This window comes from Pelobates fuscus, chromosome 4 (genome assembly GCF_036172605.1).
Source record: "Pelobates fuscus isolate aPelFus1 chromosome 4, aPelFus1.pri, whole genome shotgun sequence".
Classification (NCBI taxonomy): Eukaryota; Metazoa; Chordata; class Amphibia; order Anura; family Pelobatidae; genus Pelobates; species Pelobates fuscus.
This window is the reverse complement of record NC_086320.1, coordinates 119,181,691-119,205,087: the sequence shown is the minus strand read 5'-3', so window position 1 is coordinate 119,205,087 and position 23,397 is coordinate 119,181,691. Positions and strand designations below refer to the sequence as shown.

At 39.6% G+C, this 23,397-nt stretch overlaps 1 protein-coding gene across 23 annotated transcripts in view; it reads left to right on the top strand.

The window, feature by feature from the left end:
• The first annotated feature begins 17,237 nt into the window (after positions 1 to 17,237).
• The window catches only part of EPB41L3 (erythrocyte membrane protein band 4.1 like 3), a 237,699-nt gene continuing 231,539 nt past the window's right edge, over positions 17,238 to 23,397 (top strand). For 9 of the 23 annotated variants that reach the window (XM_063451533.1, XM_063451532.1, XM_063451534.1 and 6 more), the window contains exon 1: positions 17,241 to 17,370. The gene's annotated coding sequence lies outside the window, so the exon portion shown is untranslated. Of the gene's footprint in view, positions 17,371 to 18,017; positions 18,200 to 23,397 lie in introns of those variants that run through there. The other 14 variants (XM_063451521.1, XM_063451527.1, XM_063451525.1 and 11 more) reach the window with 7 other exon arrangements.

Below are 23,397 nucleotides of genomic sequence, written 5' to 3'. Positions count from 1 at the left end.
AGGAGGCCACTTGTATACAGTAGTTTGTTGGCTGCAGCCTCACAGTACAACATTTATGTGCAGAGAAACTGGCCATCACTAACATACTGTCCAGGGGTGTACCTAGAGCATTTGGCACCCGGGGCAGATCGTGGGCTTGGTAACCCCTCACCCCCCTTCTTCCCCCCCCCAAAAAAAACCTGTAACATTTTTTAAATGTTTTCCTTTTTTATTTGTTTTATTTATGTATTGAACAAATTTGGAAACATTGCAAAACCGCTGTCAGCCCCCTTCTACAAAACCCTTGTGTGCCCCACCCCCTCCTACAAAACCCCTATCCCGCCCCGTCTACAAATCCTGTACTGCCCCGTCTACAAAACCCCTACAAATCCCCTTAGAAAGACTCCTGTCCCAATACAAAACCCCTGCCCCCTTCTACAAAACCCCTGCAGCCCCACACATACATTTACAGGCAGACAGTCACACACACACAGTTACAGGCAGACAGTCACACATACAGTCAGGGACAGTCATGCACACAGTTAAAGGCAGACAATCACATATACATTCTCACACACACACACACACACGCTCACAGGCAGACAGTCACACACACACAATAAAAGGCAGCAGCAGACAGTCACATGCACACAGTCACAGACAGTCACACACGGTTACAGGCAACATCAAGCAGTCACAGGCAGACAGTCACACATACATAGTCACATGCAGACAGTCACACAGTCACACACACAGTTATAGGCAGACAGTTACACACACAGTCATTTACAGGTAGTCACACAGAATTATAGCCAGGCAGTCACACACACAGTTATTGGCAGACAGTCACATATACAGTCACACACACAGACACAGTCACAGGCAGAGAGTTACACACACATACACAGTTACAGTCACACACACAGTTACAGGCAACATCACACAGTCACAGGCAGACACACACGCATACACAGTTACAGGCAGTCAGTCACACACACACAGTTACAGGCATGCAGTCACACACACACATACACAGTTACAGGCATGCAGTTACACACACACACACACAGTTACAGGCATGCAGTCACACAAACATACACACACATACAGTTACAGGCAGACAGTCACACACACACACACACAGTTACAGGCATGCAGTCACACACACAGACACACACACACACATACACAGTTACAGGCAGACAGACACACACACACACACAGTTACAGCCATGCAGTCACACAAACATACACACACATACACAGTTACAGGCAGACAGTCACACACACACACACACACACACACACACAGTTACAGGCATGCAGTCACACACACAGACACACACACACACACATACACAGTTACAGGCAGACACACACACACACACACACACACACAGTTACAGGCAGACAGACACACACACACACAGTTACAGGCATGCAGACACACACACAAACACAGTTACAGGCATGCAGACACACACACACACACACACACACACACACACACACAAACACAGTTACAGGCATGCAGACACACACACACAAACACAGTTACAGGAAGACAGTTTTACAGACACAGTCACACACACACTATTACTTACAGACAGGAGCTGGAGGAGGAGTGGATTCCCTGAAGTCCTTCCCTGGAGGCTGGAGCCTGTTAGGTAGAGGAGCAGGGATCCTTCTTGCTGCACCTCCATGTGCAGCAGTAACAGCAGCTGGTAAGGGCCGTATTAAGCCCCACACCCACTGTTGATTTGACTCCGCCCCGATTCTGTTTAGCCCCGCCCCCACTTTACCTCCGTGCGGTCAGTTCAGCTGCTCCTTGCATGTGTGAGCTGTTCTGGCCGCCCAGCACCCTAATTACCATGGGGCACTGTGCGGCCGTACAGCTCACACAGCCCCCACACCAGGGTCATGGCACCCCCCCACCGAATGGCACCCGGGGCGGACCGCCCTCTCCGGCCCCCCCCTTAGTACGCCACTGATACTGTCAGAAACAAGCGAGATTGAAGAGCTAACAGGGCTTATTGTTGGCCCAGTACTGCATGAGTTTATTTGCAACTGTTTTACTCTTGGACTAGTGAATTGTGAACCTGAAGCCTTAGTATCATAGACCAGTTGGGCTTCCAGACAATAATGAATATACCCATTGTACAGCGCTATGAAATTTGCTGGTGCTATATAAATGATAAAATAATAATATGTTGCCAGTAGCCACAGAACAAACAGTGCACACCTCCCAACATTTCAAATTGACTTGTGTATATTTTTGTATTTGGGGAGTGAGTGGGGGTGTGGCCATGGGCATGGTTGTTCTGAGACATTTTAGGGGACTTACTAATAATAAACTATGCAACTAAAATGTAATTTAGAACAAGAACAACCTGTCATATTTATACTTAATGATTTCTATACAGCCTGCAGCCTTAAGGGGGCACTGCAGTCACCAAAACAACTGCAGCTGAAAGAAGCAGTTTTGGTGCTTGGATTATGCCCCTGTATATTCTTTATAATTATTAAAAAGTATGTTTTTATGGACTTGTTAGTGGATGTTATACCCCATCGATAGACATATAGTTGTGCTTTTAAATATAGTAAATTGTCGCATCACACTCTATCTTATTGCTCCTGGTTATCCTGCTATACTTTTAGTTAGGTTATATGTTCACTATTTATCGGGTATGGTGAACCCTATGTCAGTCACAATTATCATTAAGATTTAAAAAAAAAAGAGCCAAACAACTATGTGATAACAAATGGCTTCATATGATCACTATCCTTCAATAATCAGTCATATTTTCAAATCAATGACAACATTTCACAATTTCTGCCAGGGAACGCAAACTTTTGCGCACAACTCTCTCTCCCTACATGTATATGTGTGTGTGTGTGTGTGTGTGTGTGTGTATATATCATGATTGTCTGAGCATCATCAAACAAACATGCCTTTTGGATGGACTGGAGCTTGCAAAAGACCCCTCTGTTGTAAGTCATTAATGGTATCCATTGTTTGGAATTGTATTCTTAAATTGCTGAATAAAACATAACTATTGTAATCTAAAATCTAACTGGTTACTGGTCTGGTCAGCTGTTTTCACAACCAATGCAGCATTTGCTGTAAGGTTTGGTCTTCACAAGTTCATTCAAATCTCAAACTTCGTCTGCCAAATTAACCTCTAGTAGATTTATATGGATGGACTCGTGTAAATATGTATTTGCACTAACATTTCCTGTAATTCAGTGGTAATATTGTAAAATGAAGCGTTCACTTATCAAAAGGTGTTAGTGTCCCTTTACTCTTTGTACTTAACCTTCCGAAATACATGTAATGCAGAAATAGGTGTCTTTAACCCTGATATTGCTGTATGAACTAAAACATCAGAAATCAGATGCTCTCACAGTGATTGAAAAGTAAATTGGCCTTAACTGTAGGTAGTGAAACAAAGATTGACATTTCTGTCCATCCTAGTGGACTTTTGTCTAGTTATTTGCAATGTCCATCTCTACGTAACTAAAGTGAAGGTCTGAATATATATTCCTTTATACAGAGGGAGCAATGAGGAAGTACTCACTTAAACAAGCACATCTGGTAGGGTACTTACAAAATTAGCAAAAAAAGATGTGCATTTTATAGGCGAAACAGTTCTGTACATACAAAACAAGCTATTGATCGAAATTAAAAACAAAGACGAAAATAGTGTTTTAGTTACATATTACAGGGAGTGCAGAATTATTAGGCAAGTTGTATTTTTGAGGATTAATTTTATTATTGAACAACAACCATGTTCTCAATGAACCCAAAAAACTCATTAATATCAAAGCTGAATATTTTTGGAAGTAGTTTTTAGTTTGTTTTTAGTTATAGCTATTTTAGGGGGATATCTGTGTGTGCAGGTGACTATTACTGTGCATAATTATTAGGCAACTTAACAAAAAACAAATATATACCCATTTCAATTATTTATTTTTACCAGTGAAACCAATATAACATCTCAACATTCACAAATATACATTTCTGACTTTCAAAAACATAACAAAAACAAATCAGTGACCAATATAGCCACCTTTCTTTGCAAGGACACTCAAAAGCCTGCCATCCATGGATTCTGTCAGTGTTTTGATCTGTTCACCATCAACATTGCGTGCAGCAGCAACCACAGCCTCCCAGACACTGTTCAGAGAGGTGTACTGTTTTCCCTCCTTGTAAATCTCACATTTGATGATGGACCACAGGTTCTCAATGGGGTTCAGATCAGGTGAACAAGGAGGCCATGTCATTAGATTTTCTTCTTTTATACCCTTTCTTGCCAGCCACGCTGTGGAGTACTTGGACGCGTGTGATGGAGCATTGTCCTGCATGAAAATCATGTTTTTCTTGAAGGATGCAGACTTCTTCCTGTACCACTGCTTGAAGAAGGTGTCTTCCAGAAACTGGGAGTTGAGCTTGACTCCATCCTCAACCCGAAAAGGCCCCACAAGCTCATCTTTGATGATACCAGCCCAAACCAGTACTCCACCTCCACCTTGCTGGCGTCTGAGTCAGACTGGAGCTCTCTGCCCTTTACCAATCCATCCATCTGGCCCATCAAGACTCACTCTCATTTCATCAGTCCATAAAACCTTAGAAAAATCAGTCTTGAGATATTTCTTGGCCCAGTCTTGACGTTTCAGCTTGTGTGTCTTGTTCAGTGGTGGTCGTCTTTCAGCCTTTCTTACCTTGGCCATGTCTCTGAGTATTGCACACCTTGTGCTTTCGGGCACTCCAGTGATGTTTCAGCTCTGAAATATGGCCAAACTGGTGGCAAGTGGCATCTTGGCAGCTGCACGCTTGACTTTTCTCAGTTCATGGGCAGTTATTTTGCACCTTGGTTTCTCCACACACTTCTTGCGACCCTGTTGACTATTTTGAATGAAACGCTTGATTGTTCGATGATCACGATTCAGAAGCTTTGCAATTTTAAGAGTGCTGCATCCCTCTGCAAGATATCTCACTATCTCACTTTTCTGAGCCTGTCAAGTCCTTCTTTTGACCCATTTTGCCAAAGGAAAGGAAGTTGCCTAATAATTATGCACACCTGATATAGGGTGTTGATGTCATTAGACCACACCCCTTCTCATTACAGAGATGCACATCACCTAATATGCTTAATTGGTAGTAGGCTTTCGAGCCTATACAGCTTGGAGTAAGACAACATGCATAAAGAGGATGATGTGGTCAAAATACTCATTTGCCTAATAATTCTGCACGCAGTGTATGGCTATAAAATTGCTTCTCCCGTCAGTTACAAAGCACTTGAGTTTGTGCTGGCCCGACTTAATTAATTAACAATCTTAGGTAGTTATAGAAGCAGTCTATTCTTTGTGCGCAAATAAATGCCACCAATTGTATAGATTAAAAGACACTTAATTGAAAAGTGCTTTCTTTACACCCAGCATGATCTTGAAGTTACGGAATAGTGGAATACAATGGCGTAGTACAGACTGGCGCACTTTAGACATTTGTTTTTGAAGACCTTCCTGTAATTCTGTTACTTCCTGTGAATATTAATCTACATACTGCAATATTTCATTAATTCATAGTGTTCTTAATGTATTAATGTAAATAGATTTTGTTTTATAATCCTTGATAGATCCATAGGCTATTATATATGGAGAAGGCTGATCCCCCCTATCTATTAGCCATGTGTGTACATGTGTAAAGACATTTAAATGCTTTGTTTTGAAAAAAATAAGAGCAAGGGATTTTACTACAGGGAACATCTTTGGGAGATAATGACAACAAAATAATAGATAATTAAAGGATAATAGTCTCTTCTAGCAATGGTATCTGAGCCAAGACAAAGCTCATTTTGCAAAATATATGTTTAGGAAAACTTTAAGCATTCATTTTCATAGCAGGAGATCTCCATTTTAACAGAAAACTCTACCTTATTGACATAATTCTGTATAATAGGGAAGAACAAAAAGATCTTGTGTCCAATTAGCTCTCTTTACAACTAACTTGTAGATGTAATTTAGACGCAAGTGACACTGGCTTTGACAAGATAAGTGGTACTGTAGGGGTGTTGAAATTGAAAAAAAAAAATGACATGAATTTCAACATTAGGATTATGTTGAATACCAAAACCGGAGATCTAAACCAAATCATGCTTCTCAGTAAATAACAAATAATGGTTGTGATGTTGTTTTCTGCAGTGTTTAGTTAAGAACAGATAATCCTGAATGCCTGGATGCAGAGAGTGTGCAAGCAAGCATTAATTACAGCCTACAATGTGATCACTAACCTAGGGCACTCCTGCTGTTAGGTAGCTGACCATCTGGCGGCTGGCTGGGTATCATGGGAGACATGGTCTACAACAACTGGAGGGAGGGCATAGGTTAGACATGTTTGCTGTAAATGGCGAGTGTTGCTATCCTAGATGTTTCTAAAGTACATTTCGCATGAATGGGATTTTAATGTTTTTTTTTTTTCTATTCTTTTTTTCCTCTGCGGTTATTATTTCCATGTGCATTGCTGTTGTCTGGCCCCTACTGTATAACCGCTATTCGAGAACTGCGACTAATGTGTGTTGTGTCCCTACTGGACCATCCCTTACAACGTACCTTGCTCCTTGCTACTATACTCTGCTCCCAGAGAATTTGCAAAGACCCCCACGGTGGTATCACTGCTGGAGGTCCGGTGGGCTGGGGGTAGGTAAAGGTGAGATTTACTTAATTAAACCAGTCCCTCACGGGCATCGCCATCTTCCTCCTGGCGCTTCAGCCAATCTCACTGCTGTACTGTTACACAGCAGGTGCGAGAGTACAGCACTGTGGTCTATGTAGTCTCCCTCCAGACAGCAGGATCCTCCATAGATAGAGCCAATTCACAGCAGTCGTCACTGATGGTGGCTGTTGGGATTGACGATTTAGCTCTGCCCAGAATCTAAGAAAGTCAGGTGGTGGAAATATACAGAGACAAAGTAGTCCCTACAAACTCATATATATCTCTGGACTGGGTTACAATTTCAGTGAACTTCCAATCCACTCAAACTGAGTATTTCATAAAGATTCTAGTTTTCCGGGGGTGGGAGGAAGGGAGTGTCAGTGCTGCTTTAAGTCCAACATCATAAAGAAGACCACGTAGGAAAGTATTCATTCAATGCTTTTGTATGAGAAAGCATGGATGTGTGCAGCATATGCTGTGTGTACGCATCAGGTCTCCAATGCCTCCTCCATGATGCGGCAAGAGGCGGAGAGGTGAGCAGCACTGAGCGGGCATTTGTGCTGGAAAAAGGTCAATAAAATAATTGATTTTATCATTTGTTGTCTCACACGGGGGGAAGGACCAATATAACTTTATATTCCAAATGCTTTAGTGTTCCTTTAAAATTATGTTTAATTATCCCATATAATAAAATTATGTTTAATAGTCCCATTTATTCATATTATGTTTATTATCCAATATATTTAACTTTAAATATGTGTTTTTAATGTCTGACAAGTAAAATTCAATGTGTAAATTCACATTGTTTTCCAAAGGAATGGCTTCCTGCAAATCATTGCTATAAACTCTGCCCTTTTATTCCCACTGCCCTTTTCTGTTATTAAAAGACAAAATACCTCCTTTGTGCCTGTCAATCACCATAGTGACTTAGATCAAATGCCTTTATGGAGGCTCTGCCTATCAGTGGGTAGGAGGGAACGTACTATGTTGTTCCAGTGCAATATTTGCCCTCACTGTGCCTCCTTGCCTTAACTTAACTGAATTGTGATATGAATTGTGAAATCTTGAATATACATGTAAATGGGGAAAAAAAAAAGGTTAACACAAGTTATAGGATATGTTCAATGTTTTATTTACTGGACTGATTTTTCAGAAAAGTGATGGTTATACTTTAAAGCACCTTCCTTCTGGAGGGATCTCGTGTGCCTGTAATAAAACAACCAATATGCATAATTATCAGTTTGCCGTGAAAGCTATTTTTACACAGGAGAGGAAAGAGTTATTGACACAATAAGAATTATGACAACACAGTAAAATACTGTGTTATTCCTTTATGTGCATCTACTCTCCTTAAATCCCCCAATACATATGCCTTACACCAGGTATCCAAAAGGTGGATCCTCAGATGTTGTAAAACTACAACTCCCATGATACTTTGCATTTCTTTAAAATGACAAAGCATCATGGAAGCTGTAGTTTTAAAACATCTAGGGACCTACCTTTTGGACGCCCCCGTCTTACACTTTACAGGTGATCTGATCGGCTACATATTGGTGAAAATGCCCTATTGGTTGAATAACAACCTAATCCCCCAGGGGACTTTTAAAAGAAAAAGAACTGCAGCTGACTGCCACACTATGTAATTGCTAAATGAAATAAACAGTCCCCAGCAATCTCTGTGAATCAGGTGGTATCAAAGTATTGGCCATGCATGGTGGGTGCGGATTTCCTAAACTAAAATAGTGTATACTAAATCAGTTACTTGGTTGTACTGTTACTGTTGGGATCTGGAATACAGCTGTACACACTGCATATTAATCATGATGAATGCTAATTAGTTGTATTACTGTGGGACTGTATGATACATCCTCATCTACTTGACATTTCTCTGAGAGCTATTAACATGGTGAGTCTGTAACACATTCATATATTGATCACACATTTGTCTCAGACTCATATACACATCACACATTAAAGGAACGCTCCTTAGTCGAAATTAAGTTGTTATGGTGCCAAGAGGACCCAGGTGCTGGCTGGGGTTAAACTGTTTACAAACGGTTACATAGAGAGGTTGTGGACAACATCCTCATTGCTGAATAAAAGGAGCAGGAGGTAAATTGGCATACCTGTTGGCAGAGACTTGTGTAGGGGCATTTCATGTACAGCACTATGTTGGTTTGTGCTGTGGCTGGTGGCCAGGAATGGCTCAGCATTCCATAGAGACTGGAGCATCTAAAGTTGACCAGGCTGCCAGTATGTATGGTGTCCCCACAGATATTTGCAATTGGCTGCAGAGGAAAACAGCGCTCGATGCATTAAGCACAAATGCTAGTTGTCATTGATTACAGTGGAGTCATGGGTATTGTAATCTTTAGCTCTAAACTTTACACTGATGGAGGTTACAGGAATAAAATATGTCACACTTAGTTATTCCCACTGTCTCTATCTATTTAACCCAAATATTGCATGCACTGCATGGGTAGGATAGAGGATATATACGTTTAAAGAGCAGAGGGTTATTCGTTCGTATTTGCCCCTGGGCCCAAAGTTACCAGCCTCTGTCTCTGTATCCTGTATCATATTAAAAAAGATATTTCAGATTACAGTGAGATTTATTAGCATGTAATATATCTTTCACATCACTTACAACTATCAAGGTACATGACTGTTATGGTGTAATGAGTAGACGTGCAAAAATGTGTATGGACCGGTTCCTCCTAAACAGATTATTTTAATCCACACATGAAATAATCGATCCATCAAGGGTTTACAACATCTGTTGAGTCCACAGGTAAATCCTGGTTGGATCGATTTGTTTTGGTGTAGATTAAAAAGATCTGATTAGGAGGAATCGGTCCGAATTAATTTTTGCACAAGTCTATTTAGCAGTAGATATATGAGAGCTGACTAATACAGTGTCTCTGTTTTATTCCTGTTGAATGGCAATATACATTTCATTTATAGTAAGTTTCCATATTGTAAATAAGTGTACAACAATAGACAAGAAACAGAGAGCGCTAGTACTAGATAAATGGCTATAACAGCCAAAAGAAGTCTAGACAGTATATAAATAAATACCAATATTGATAGATAAGCTGCTAAAACAAAAGAAATTCCCAATTTCTAAAAGACATGCATATTCGAACTTTCAGCGCTTAGTAGATAATCCCCCTATTAATAAAGAGGGTCTTAAAATAAGAAACAGTGAAAAATATATATGTAACACTGTAAACCATATAAAACTATGAATGAATATGGAATAAGATGACAAACAAACAAAAATAAAAATTATGAACTCAAGTGGAAAAAATCCAACTGATAAAAAATCCAGAATCAAAAGTGGACAAATACCACTACAAAAATCCAAAGTACGGTGAAAAGGAAGATGTAAGTCCTGCACCAAAATCCTAATGTATAATGGAAAGTAGGGGTCCAGATATGCGAAAATACCTTAGATAAAAGGGAAACAGAAACGGTATATAGTGTAAAACCGTAACACAATTTATTCAAGTATAAAATCCCCCCCTACATAAATACTCTTACACGAGAAAAAGAGATACTCATCATGTAGCAGACTGCTTCTCTGCCTAGTAGTTAGTTCGAATGAAGCTGTGAATCCTCCAAGAAGACAGGAACTGCCCGGTGCACTCGGGAAAAAATGTCTTTGTTGTTGGTCGGGGAAACAGCGGACTTGCGGCAAATGCGGCTCAAGTGGGTAGCCGGTGGAACAGAGAATGCTGCAGATGAAGTCTCAATAGACACCTGATCAACGCGTTTCGCCCCTACTACGGGGGCTTTTTCAAGATAGGTGTCTCATGCCTAGCTTGGCAGTTATATACCTTTGCCGGGCAAAATTTCATTTAAAACTTTAAAGGTGTAGCTACAAGCAAATAAAAACTTTATCAACCAACAGAAGCATTTCATATTCTTTAAAAGGCTGTAACTTGAATTATACAAATCACTGAAATGGGAGTGCATGTGCATCTTAACCCACGAAGTCTAAAGTGTATCTTAACAAAATTTGGAAAAAATACACACATATAACTTCTGTGTGCCATATTCCCAAAGTAACAACATCTTAGTACATTTTTCTGTATAATGGCAACTAATGTCTATTTCTTTTTTCTTGAAAAGCCACAATTTAGATATAGCGCTCTAATAATACCAACATTATAGAGTGTCCTATCAAGCATTGAACCAAATGAAAAAATGATACATACATAAAATAGAGATGAAATAAAAATGAAATAAAAATAAATATATTAATATTAAAGTTGAATCCAGATTGGGACCTGTAGGTAAGTATATAATAAGGACAGTAGCGACAGTATCTGTTAGGTCATGTTTTGATCCCGACATTGGTAGGGGTGTATCTCCTAAACCCTTTAAGGACCAAAATCATAGAAAACATTCAAATAGTGATGTACAGATTACTATAATATATTCATTAATTCCAGCTCTGCATTTAGGCCCCAGGGGACAAGGGTCTTCAAATTATAGATCCAGAACATTTCTCGATAAGTGAGTATCCTACTCAGCTCTCCTCCCCTCCATGGCACCTCTAGTTTTTCAATGCCACAATATGATAGGAGTGTGGGATCACGATTGTGATGTGTATTAAAGTGATTAGAGAGTGTGTGTTTATCAAACCCTCTTTTTATATTATACACATGTTCCCTGAGCCTAGTTTTTAATGTTCTTTTGGTTTGACCTATATATTGGAGGCCACACGGGCACTCCAACTTATATATAACCTGTTTTGTATTGCACGTGATACAGTTCTTAATCTGGAATATCTGTTTGGTTGTTGAGGACTGAAAGGTAGTGCAGTTTTTTCCTATTGTGCTTAATTTGCATATGTGGCAACTGCCACATTTGTAGTACCCCTTTTGGCCATTTAAAAAATGGTGGGGTCTAGGTGGTTTACTATAGCTGTGAACCAAACTATTTCGTAACGTGGGAGCCCCCCTAAAGATGACTCTAGGTTTAGCTGGTAAAAGCATAGCCAAAGCTGCGTCTTGGCGAAGTAGGTGCCAATGTTTCTGTATGCTGTTTTTGATCTTATACGCCTGGGCACTGTAATTAAAGACCAGGGGACATAGATCTTCATTATTCTTGTTGGACTCTGCACTTTTTCGTTTCTTATGTAGGATGTTTTCACGTTCTATATTTGTCACTTTTTCCAGAGCTGTGTCCAGTGCTTTCTCGTCATATCTTTTTTCTATGAACTGATGTTTCACTTTTTGAAGTTGTTGGGTGCATACTTCAGGGTCAGAACAATTTTTCTTGACCCTTAAGAATTGTCCAAAAGGGACGCCTGAGAGCCAAGTTGGATAATGGCAACTGGACGTTAGAATGTAACTGTTGACGTCTACAGTCTTGAAGAAGGTTTTCGACTTGAGGGTACTTTGTTGATCCGTATAAAGGACCAGGTCCAGGAAGTCAATACTGCTGGAACTGTACTTATACGTAAAGGATAAGTTGTATCCGTTCCTGTTGATATATGCCAGAAACTCTAGTAGTTCTGTTTCCCCCCCTCTCCAGACGAAAAAACAGTCATCAATGTACCGTCTATAGAAGACCAGGTTCGCCCCCCACTGGTGTCCTTGCCAGATGGACAAGTTTTCCCAGTATAATTTGAAGACCCTTGTCCCCTGGGGCCCAAATGCAGAGCTGGAATTAATGAATATATTATAGTAATCTGTACATCACTATTTGAATGTTTTCTATGATTTTGGTCCTTAAAGGGTTTAGGAGATACACCCCTACCAATGTCGGGATCAAAACATGACCTAACAGATACTGTCGCTACTGTCCTTATTATATACTTACCTACAGGTCCCAATCTGGATTCAACTTTAATATTAATATATTTATTTTTATTTCATTTTTATTTCATCTCTATTTTATGTATGTATCATTTTTTCATTTGGTTCAATGCTTGATAGGACACTCTATAATGTTGGTATTATTAGAGCGCTATATCTGGCTTTTCAAGAAAAAAGAAATAGACATTAGTTGCCATTATACAGAAAAATGTACTAAGATGTTGTTACTTTGGGAATATGGCACACAGAAGTTATATGTGTGTATTTTTTCCAAATTTTGTTAAGATACACTTTAGACTTCGTGGGTTAAGATGCACATGCACTCCCATTTCAGTGATTTGTATAATTCAAGTTACAGCCTTTTAAAGAATATGAAATGCTTCTGTTGGTTGATAAAGTTTTTATTTGCTTGTAGCTACACCTTTAAAGTTTTAAATGAAATTTTGCCCGGCAAAGGTATATAACTGCCAAGCTAGGCATGAGACACCTATCTTGAAAAAGCCCCCGTAGTAGGGGCGAAACGCGTTGATCAGGTGTCTATTGAGACTTCATCTGCAGCATTCTCTGTTCCACCGGCTACCCACTTGAGCCGCATTTGCCGCAAGTCCGCTGTTTCCCCGACCAACAACAAAGACATTTTTTTCCCGAGTGCACCGGGCAGTTCCTGTCTTCTTGGAGGATTCACAGCTTCATTCGAACTAACTACTAGGCAGAGAAGCAGTCTGCTACATGATGAGTATCTCTTTTTCTCGTGTAAGAGTATTTATGTAGGGGGGGATTTTATACTTGAATAAATTGTGTTACGGTTTTACACTATATACCGTTTCTGTTTCCCTTTTATCTAAGGTATTTTCGCATATCTGGACCCCTACTTTCCATTATACATTAGGATTTTGGTGCAGGACTTACATCTTCCTTTTCACCGTACTTTGGATTTTTGCAGTGGTATTTGTCCACTTTTGATTCTGGATTTTTTATCAGTTGGATTTTTTCCACTTGAGTTCATAATTTTTATTTTTGTTTGTTTGTCATCTTATTCCATATTCATTCATAGTTTTATATGGTTTACAGTGTTACATATATATTTTTCACTGTTTCTTATTTTAAGACCCTCTTTATTAATAGGGGGATTATCTACTAAGCGCTGAAAGTTCGAATATGCAAGTGTACAACAATACCATGTCATACCTTTATTTGCCCTGTAAATAGTTGTCCACAGATTTCTTTAGAAACTATTTCAAAGAATTAGTAATATATTCCTATGTTTTATTAGCCAATATCAGCTTAATGGTGTTTATCAGACACATTTTATGGCATTGACATCAAGAACCAATTTTTCATTGTAGCATTTTCGGAGCTAATTGTGAATGTGTTGGCACAAATCCTTATGAATGTGCATGTACATTATATTTGTATATCAATACAAACAATGTGTAGTTCTTATTTGTTAGTCTGTTGAACTACTGCTTCACATTTAGGTTTATAGTATCTAACACTTTGCATCTGAAGCTCAAGTTTGAATCTGTGTGACTCCTTAGCAGCAGATATGTGATTATAATAACAAAACCAACAGAAATCAAAGAAGGGAAAGATCTGTGAAAAAATAATAGGTCTGTGGTAGGCAACCTTGTACACTCCAGATGTTATGGACTACTCTCATAATGCTTTAACAGCCATGAAGCTTGCAAAGCATCAGGGGAGATTTAGTCCACAACATTTGGAGTGCTGAAGGTTGCCTACACAAGAAATAGGATATGTCAAATGAGGTGAACTGTGTATCACTATCCAACATTCTGTTTTGACTACTCTGTCTGCCTCTACACTTATAAATTAAACAGACTGATAAAGTATATTCATTAGTGCTTTGTATATTGTATATGAAAGGTCACCGTGTGAGTCCTTACTTGCCTACCCTGACATAGAATTTTAACTTACTCCAGGGTTTTTCCATGCTGCTTATACTCTCGGGAGCAAAGGTTTGTGCATATGGAGACACATAATTTTGCCATCCTAAAGGATAACTAGAGAGTACACATTACCCTGTATTTTATTACATTTTATATATAATTCATTAAAAATAACGCAGACATTTTTTTTGTAAAAAAGTTATGTTTAAAATGTAACACTATGCACCATTTAGAAAGTCTGTCTGCAGCTGGCAGGGTGACCCTTCCACAACAGCTCGGGAGGTGGACATGCCAGTATTTTTGAGACTGGGAGTAGAAAATTCGTATCCCATAAATACCTGCACTTGGGAGCAGGGGAACTGCTATATGAACTGATAGCAGCTATGCAGTGAGTAGTGTCATATTATACACTCATACTCACTATTTACTGAACAATAGTATGTATTACTATTGGCAGAGGTGTTTATTGCAGCTTGACTCCCTCTTGTCGGCTCTCACCTGTGGTAGGAAATAGAACTTAGTTCAAGCTGTGCATGTGGAATGCTGATGTACACTAAACTTGGATAAAACTGATCTAGCCAGCCTGGGACTTTTATTTATTCATAATGGCAAACATATTATGCAGCACTTTATAAATTGATATTTTGGGTATGTAATAGGAAATAACTGATAAAATAATGATACACAAACAAGAGTACAGAGCCCTGCTCAAATGAGCTTACAATAAATTGTAAAGCAATAAAATCAATGCTGGGCTCCACAAATTCCTAACAAGATGCTTCAGCAACACATTAAAAAGGGTCACTGTAGCAGAGCTGCAATAATACAACCGATATATCCGCTGGTAGTCTGTAGAACATCAAAGAAAGCGCAGTTCAGCAGTATAATCCCAATTCCCCCCAGTAACCGGACGATACACAGTCCCGGGAGTCAACCGTTTAATGGAAGCCACACACAGCCTTTTATGTTTGTCCCCATGTAAGGGGTTTAATGTAACATATCTCAGGGGCATTCCCCACTGGACCTGAGAGGGGTCAGTGAAAAAGTACACAACATACTTACATTACCTCTCAGGTCCAGGACATGTACATTAATAAACACCCCAAAACACCCCTTTTACAATACAGTACCGCCTCAAGTACTATATCGCCAGGTAGCCTGGATCCGAGCACCCAACATATCCCGGAAGCACTCCGCTCCCACGAACGTAGCTGAAATGCCACAGGGTTATAGTTTAGACCGACCGCACACGAGGCGCCTGCCCACAATAGTTCCATGAAATCAGTCTGTGCGGTCGGTCTCTTTCGGGAGTACGAAACACAATAAAATAACAAATGTAACTGTTCTTATATCAGTTGATTGTGTGTCCCTCGTTTGGGAGCTTGTTCTCCATGAATGGCACTCTTCTCAGGTGAGTAGAACCGAACACACTGAGAGGTGGAAGTTCCAGCGGTGTTCGCACCGTCGAGTGTCCGATTATAGTTCCATGCACTCGACTACCAAACACCGCTGTATGTGTTCGCAGCTAAAGATGGTCGCCACCACTTGTTCGGTCATACGAACGACGGCCACCCAGCAGACCACCTAGAACCTTGTGGTTTCGAAGTGTGAAGAAGGTTAATAGGGTCAATTGGCAACACACAACTCCCCTGTGTGGTCTAACTTTTCGTGAGTTTGTTCGGTATACGAACAATATAGCTATAACTTGTTTGGTGGACCCCAATTGTCTAACCAGATAAGTCCCTGATTTAAAAGAACAGTACGTAATCCAAATAGGTGTCTGGTTCCGCCACAGTCATTTAATGTAGTGATCCTGAGGAATATAGTCTGTCTCTGCAGGCTGAGCATTGTAAATGCTGCATTTTTACATTTGTGTTTTTCATTGGTCTCTAAGCCCACCTCTAGTGGCTGTCACTCAGACAGCCACTAGAGGGACTTCCATGACAAGGTCCTGCAAAGATTCTGCATAACGGTACTAAATGCTCCCAATAGAGATGCACTGACTCACTGCATCTCCATGAGAAGATGCTGTTTTGTGTGATTTGCTGTAGATGGGTGCTGGCCACACAATACATTTTTATGGGGAAGCATTGGATTGCACAGAGGTTGTTTTTTTTAAAATGCACACGGGGAGGGAGTCCATCTAAATAGTTAGTAGAACACTATAGTGTTAGGAATACGTTTGTAGTCCCAACACCTAATACTTGTTTGTTTTCCTAACACTATAATGTTCCTTTAGACACACAATAATTTGTGTAGAAAGATTGTTGAGGACTGATGGAGGTGATAGAGAACAATACTCTAAGCTGGTGGAACCACATTTGTGGTAAATGGAAAACAGAATTTCAAAATTCAACCTAAATTACCCAAGTTGAGATGGGTAATATTCCCCTCTCATCCATTTTAGCTAGAATTTTACATTTCGGTTTTCAATTCGTTACAATGAATCTATTTAGGGAATAAAGCCCCAGTCATGGTCTGCAGGCCGAACAAATCTAAACAAATATTATAACAATAACATTATAAAAATATAGAACACACTGAACGCATACATTGTATCCAGTAGTGGAATGTGAATAAGACTAAATGTAACCAGTGCCATATATGCAGAACTAACTCCTGGCTGCTTCTACAATACCTACTGATAATGTTACATCCAGCTCTAGTGCCAGTGATTACAGGGATGCCACTATTGAGATATTGGGCCACTATTAAGTAGGTGATTGGTGCGTTCCCATTCTATGGGCGGGGCTATGTCCTATCCTTGGCTCGCTATTGGCTATGACGCGCAGGAGAGAGGGTGCGTATAGCGAAGAGGAGGGGAGGTTGCTCTCACTGCGGCTGGTCTGCTGTGCGCTGGGCCGGGCAGCTTGTCCTGTGCAGTCCACCCGTGTGACCTGATCTCCCAGGCATTCCCCGGGCTGCAGTCTGCGGGCAATCACCGGTATGTACTACTCACCGCCTGCCCTGCACGGCGCATCCATCCAACATGTCGGCATAGCAGCACCTCCCCGGGCGGAGGGGGGTCATTCAGTGTATTCTCTCCCTAATGCAATTACAGGGAATGGGGGGGAATGATTATTTTATTCAATGTATAGAATAATAAAAGGCGCCATGTTCTAAATTGGAAGCTTTATTTTTTTGTTGTTGCTGTAACTGTAATGTCCCCATGTCGGCTGAATTTGGGCAGGGGGAGGGGATGTGTGATTGTGAGAGGGCATGCCTGGGGTCCCCTGGGGATCACTTTACATGGATAGACCAGGCTGCAGTGATCAGGTTACCCCCCTCCTCTTGCAGTGTTAGTAAATAGATAAACACCCGGTACTATGTGATTGGAACATAGGAGATAACGTTCTAGGTAGGATGTATGTCTTTTTTCAGTCAGGATTTTAGGGGTGGCCTTCACCTGCCCTCCTCTGTCCTAAATCTGCATGCTGGTAATATCAGTGATGGGAGGACAGGGGGAGAGGAAGGAGGGGGAGGCTATGTGACTTGGCTGCTGACTTTGCTATGGGATGTGCCACCATGACTGTATTTCTTTGGTGATCTTGGTCACTGAGCTCTTTGCTTGTGATCATCTCTCAGCCCTTGGCTTCTGCAATGCGGTGGGTGTGGTGAGATAGTAAATTGGAGATGTGGACCTCTGCAGTGCCAGCGCTCCCTGTTTCCAGCTAAGCATCCTCCTCCTCACTCCCAAAACCTCTATAGTCCCTGACAGCTTCCTCCCCATAGCTGCTCTTCACGGGACCTCTGTTGGGGGAAAAGCAAATCTGGTGAGTTAGTCAAGAACATATGGCTTTCATTAAGCACACTTGCAACATGAGAGCTATAGAAGAGTGTGTTGTTACAGTAACTGAAATCCACTAGTTTGCTGACTTTCTCTGCCTGGTGATTGCTGCTTGCTGCCTTGAGTGATGCTTAAAGCACAGCTTATTTGTCTATTACTTTTGCAGCTAACATCGCCTGCTTGTTTGTCCTTTGGGAGCAATATACATGGGATAAAGATAACAGTTTTATGTGCAGTACATGTAAAGTTTGAATTTTCTGTGATAACATTTGTTTTTTACAAAACAAGAGAAATTTTAATTTTTTTTTCTATGAACCTAAAAATTCTGCTTGATTAATATGTTGCAATTATATATATACATATATATTTATTTTATTTTTCAAGTTTTTGAACATGACCTACAAATAGTTTAGTTACAGTGCCTCAGCTTTGTCATGCTGGCTGCAGTGTAGCTGGTGTGTCATTAGTTATCCTGTAATGTATCCTTACTGTACAGTATTGCTCAGTAGCATCATTTGACATAATGCTGTGAATGCTGTGCTCATTCCTGTAGCATCCTGCTTTAAGCTTTCCTTCAAGTTGACCTTTTCCAAAGCCTGCACTGTTCTTTCTTATTCTGCTGTTATAGGGGTAAATAATGACAGTGTTAGTCTTAAGATCTCTTTTTATGATTAAAGAATAGAGTATGTGTTAAAGAATTGAATGGGTGTGACAGCAAGACCTGTTGCCCAGAGAATGCACACATTAAAAAAGAGAGATATGTTCATGTCCTGCCTGCAGTTTCTGTTGCAAATGTACTTTCATTCATTCATTCAAAGATTGCAAAATGTGGACGTGAAAGTAGACTTTTGAGCTGTTTTGCTGCGTTTTAGTTGTAATTTTGTATAAAGTTTTTTTTTTCTTGCATTAAACTCAGAACAAGCTGAAATAGCACTTCACAAAAAAGAAGTGTGAGCAAAAAAAAAATCACTTTTTTTAAAAAAAAAAAAAAACACTGGTTACTCCTCTAAAATATTTAAGGGATAGCTTAGGGAGTGCTACATAATGAACTAAGGAATATACAGTCATATCTGTTTATTGTTTAGAATTCCACTGTATCCGATCTGAAATTTGTTTATGAAATATGTCATAAGTGTTACGGACAAAAAGGCAAATCTTGTGCTTATAACCACACCCTTTTGAGAAAAAAAGCTAAAAACAGTATTGTGCTTTTTTTCCCCCCATTAAATATGCCGGGTTTGATTTGTCAGTAAGGCAATGTCCAATATAAACAATGTAAGTTGCTATAGGGTAAGTTTAACGTAAATGTTTTGTTCCCACCCTACTGATGTTGGTCAGGGAGGTCTGTAACCAGCACTGGGAATAGTGAGCTAAGCCTGCTGGATGCTGTGACATCACTTGTGCACTGTTAGTTAAGGGTGTGGCGTACGGTCACTGTCTGGGTCTTCTGTATGATTTCACATTTCCAATTAAGTGAAAGTGACTGGTCTGGCTTTGGGCATTGCAGTAAACTCTTTAGCTAAGACAATGGCGTCTTGTTGTTGTTTTGCTCCTGTGTACTTGTGCAAGGAGTGAAAGTGCTGAAACTGCAGAGATATCAATAGAACCTAATTTGTCTGTTCAATTAATGCATGCAACTTTACTGCCCGCAATATCTAGGGAGATTTTCCAGTATACAAGAAATAAACTAAAGTCATATTCCCAGGTACACAGAGCACTCAATCAAATCGATGGTAGAAGCATTTAAAGCGTTATTAAATATATAGCAAAGAAAAATATACTTGCGCACTATCCCAGATGCACATTTATATAAATAGAAAAATCTCAGGCACTCACTGCGATTGTTTCCAGGCAGATTTATTGCAACGTTTCGACCTGTTAAGGTCTTTATCAAGCAGTGAGTGCCTGAGATTTTGCTGACCCATGCTCAGTAGCACCCTGGGCTGAATTGTTGTGGCTGAGTGCGACTCTACCTTTTTTTCTCTATGCACATTTATATAACTGGAAGTTATTTAATTGTGCCATTAAAGTGTACTCTACTTACCACGTCAAGGCAAAAACCTCGTAGGTGAGTCCTGTGCTATCAATGCACCTTGTAGCTTCCAGGTAAAAGGTACAATATCTAAGACAGATAGGGGTATTTTTTCTAAACCGTAATAGGGAACACATGGGATGGGCGGCAGCACTGTAACATAGCTGTGTAATACAAAAGCAAATCCAAACATGCAAAATTAAGCCCTGCGCTCAAACTCTCACTACCCTTGGACGGCAGCAATGACTATTGTACACATCAGCCCTGATACATACAGTAAAAATCAAAGGATAAAGTTACTTGTGCACTATTCCAATTCGCTATGCACATTTAAATAACCTGAGGTTTTTATGATATATATGTTGAAATTCACTTTTATAATACAAGTTTGAATTTCTCTATTACTAATTTTTTGTGTAATACCCATGGGAGAAAAGCTAAACATTGTCTTTGATCCTCTTTATTTCATCGCTATTTTTAGTCTCCTTTAAGACAAGGTAAATTTGAGGTCAAGTAAATAATTAATTGATGGGCTCTCCCATTATGATGGTGAGTTGTGGATAAGAAAAAAAAATCCTTTTGCATTTTTTAGTACCTTTTTATGTCAGAAATATTATTGCATAATTTAATATATTGTTTTCAAACTTTATTGCCTTAAAAGCTTCTGTGGGTTAAATTGCAGTTTTGCCTAATCCATTGCAAAAGAAAAAAAATATATCTATATTTGTGTGTTTTCATTTCAAAATGAAAACTTAAAATTAAATGCGTTCCATAAAAGTAGAGTTTGAATTGTTGCTAAATTGTTTCAAGCTCTACCAAGTCCAATCAGCATTAATATTTTATAACCTGGTTGTCTATGCGTGTTGGTATAAAACTGTTAGCATATTAGATTGAAATCGAAGTGTGGATTTTGCCTGTAAAGTCCACTGTCCACACCCAGATGAAGTGCAGTCTTGGTAAATATTCAATTACTGCAGAATAGGTTGAGATATAATAACTGACAACCACTTCAGAAAGTTACACCTTGCTCTGGCAATATAATGGGTAGAAAGTACTTTTCTCAAGATAGATAGATATATCTTTTTATTTTATTTTTCATATAACAATAAATTGATTTTTTTTCACATCACAGTATAACACTTTACACTAGGATTGTAAACAGTGTTTTTAATGTCTAGCGAGTTTTGCTGCACAACATAAAGAATAATGGATTTGATTCTTACCGATACAAATAGATTTTTTTCTTTTAGAGTGGTGTGGGTGGACACGTTTTTTTTTGTAATTAATACTGCCGTTTTCTGGAAATATAATTTTGTTGGAAGCATAGGCTTCTGCCTCTTGTTAACTTTACGAGAATATAGAACATGTCTGTTTAAATTTAATCCAACATTCAAAACAAAATAATTGTTTTGGATGTTAGAGATGTCATGATAAATACAGAGTGTATATATATGTATGTGTATATATATATATATATATATATATATATATATATACGTATATATAAACCTTATATTAGACAATCATGAACAGCTGTTGGAGGGCAGAGTATGAAATTGGAGATATGAATTGTCAGTTACCCCTCACTGACAAAGCCCACCAAAGGCTGAACAGTACAGATGTACTGTACTCTGATGCGGTGAGTCTGAACTAACTTTTTTGGTGGAATCTGTCCAATATGCAAATGGCAGTGGTTCGCTCCTAGCATGCTTGAGTCCTGAGTGGAGTCTACGAAAAGGCAAGCTATTTGAGTCCATTCGCAATGTTCACCTAGCTCTGTTTTGCTCTGAGATGTGTGAGTTTACAGACATATGTAATATTTAAGAATAAGACCTGGTATGTTTTGGTGATGTTATCCTACAAATGATGATTTACATACATGGAGTTCTATTTCAAATTCTTAAAGGCTTACTTACTTCAAACTGATTGTTAACCCATGTTATTTTGCTCTACATGGCATAAAAGCTATTGTCTCTCACTGCACTCCCTTGGGGAAAAAAAAACTATAAAAAAGGCAAACACTTACATGAAATCCAGTGCCAGGGAACGTTCTCCCTGGAGCGTTCCCTGCTTACTTTTTCATCATGTCGCATCATTCTGTTTTGGTCCAAGGTCCAATCATAAGCTTTTCATAGAGAATCATTGTTGCACATTGGAAGCATGTGTGGGATGCGCCCCAACTTGGAGTGGTCATAGGGCCAAGGGTTGGACTGGAGGCAGTGAACAACATTTTTGGGGGAATGAGCTCAATGTTAGAAGACAGGGAGTGTTTCTGAAAGGAGAGACCAACTAGAGTATTGGATTGCGTGCAAGCAAGCTGTGTGCACACACTCCTATAGGCTTCACATTACAGAAGCACTAACGGAGTTCCCTTGTGCCTAAGTCATGCGTGGCAGACATGTAATTACACACTGGCACAAAATCAGAGAATTTTTGTATTGGCATCATTTGAACTTAAACACTGCACATACAAAATGCTCGCACCATGACCACATCTGAAAGCAGAAGTGATTGTGGTGGTTGGAGTAACCCTTTAAGCAAGAGCAAGCTGTATGAGTTTTCTGGAATTATGATTCCCTGATTGTCATTACAAGATACAATGGGATGGTGACTTTAATCCAATTTGTAAACAATGTAAGGCATTAACTTAGTTTATTTCATAGTAGAGTAAGTACTACGTGAGACATGGTGTCCAAGAGATTTTGGGTTTCAGAAAGCAATGAATGGATAGATGCAATGCCCTCTCAACTGTATTGACAATAGACTGTGGATAAACCAGGAGCAGAACATGCCAGTCACATACATTGCAGTTAATCACACGTCTTTTGGTGCAGCTTCTTTGAGTTCTGGAAGTGGACAGTGTTTGTAAAAAGAACTGTCTTGTGATTGTATGATTACTGTCTTGTATAATGTTTACTGAACGTATTGGCTTTGCATATCTATCTCTGTGGATCTCCATCTGTTGTAGAACATTCTCCATAATCATTGCTGTCAATGTCTGGCTGAGAGTTATATAAGTTTTAGTCCTAAATGAGACATTCAGTTTCAGTTTTACGTAGTGTTGCAGGGATGCAGAAGGACGGTAGTGGAACACAATATTATATTGAGTGATAACACCATGTCTAATGCAATTCAGGGGGGGACAAACACCA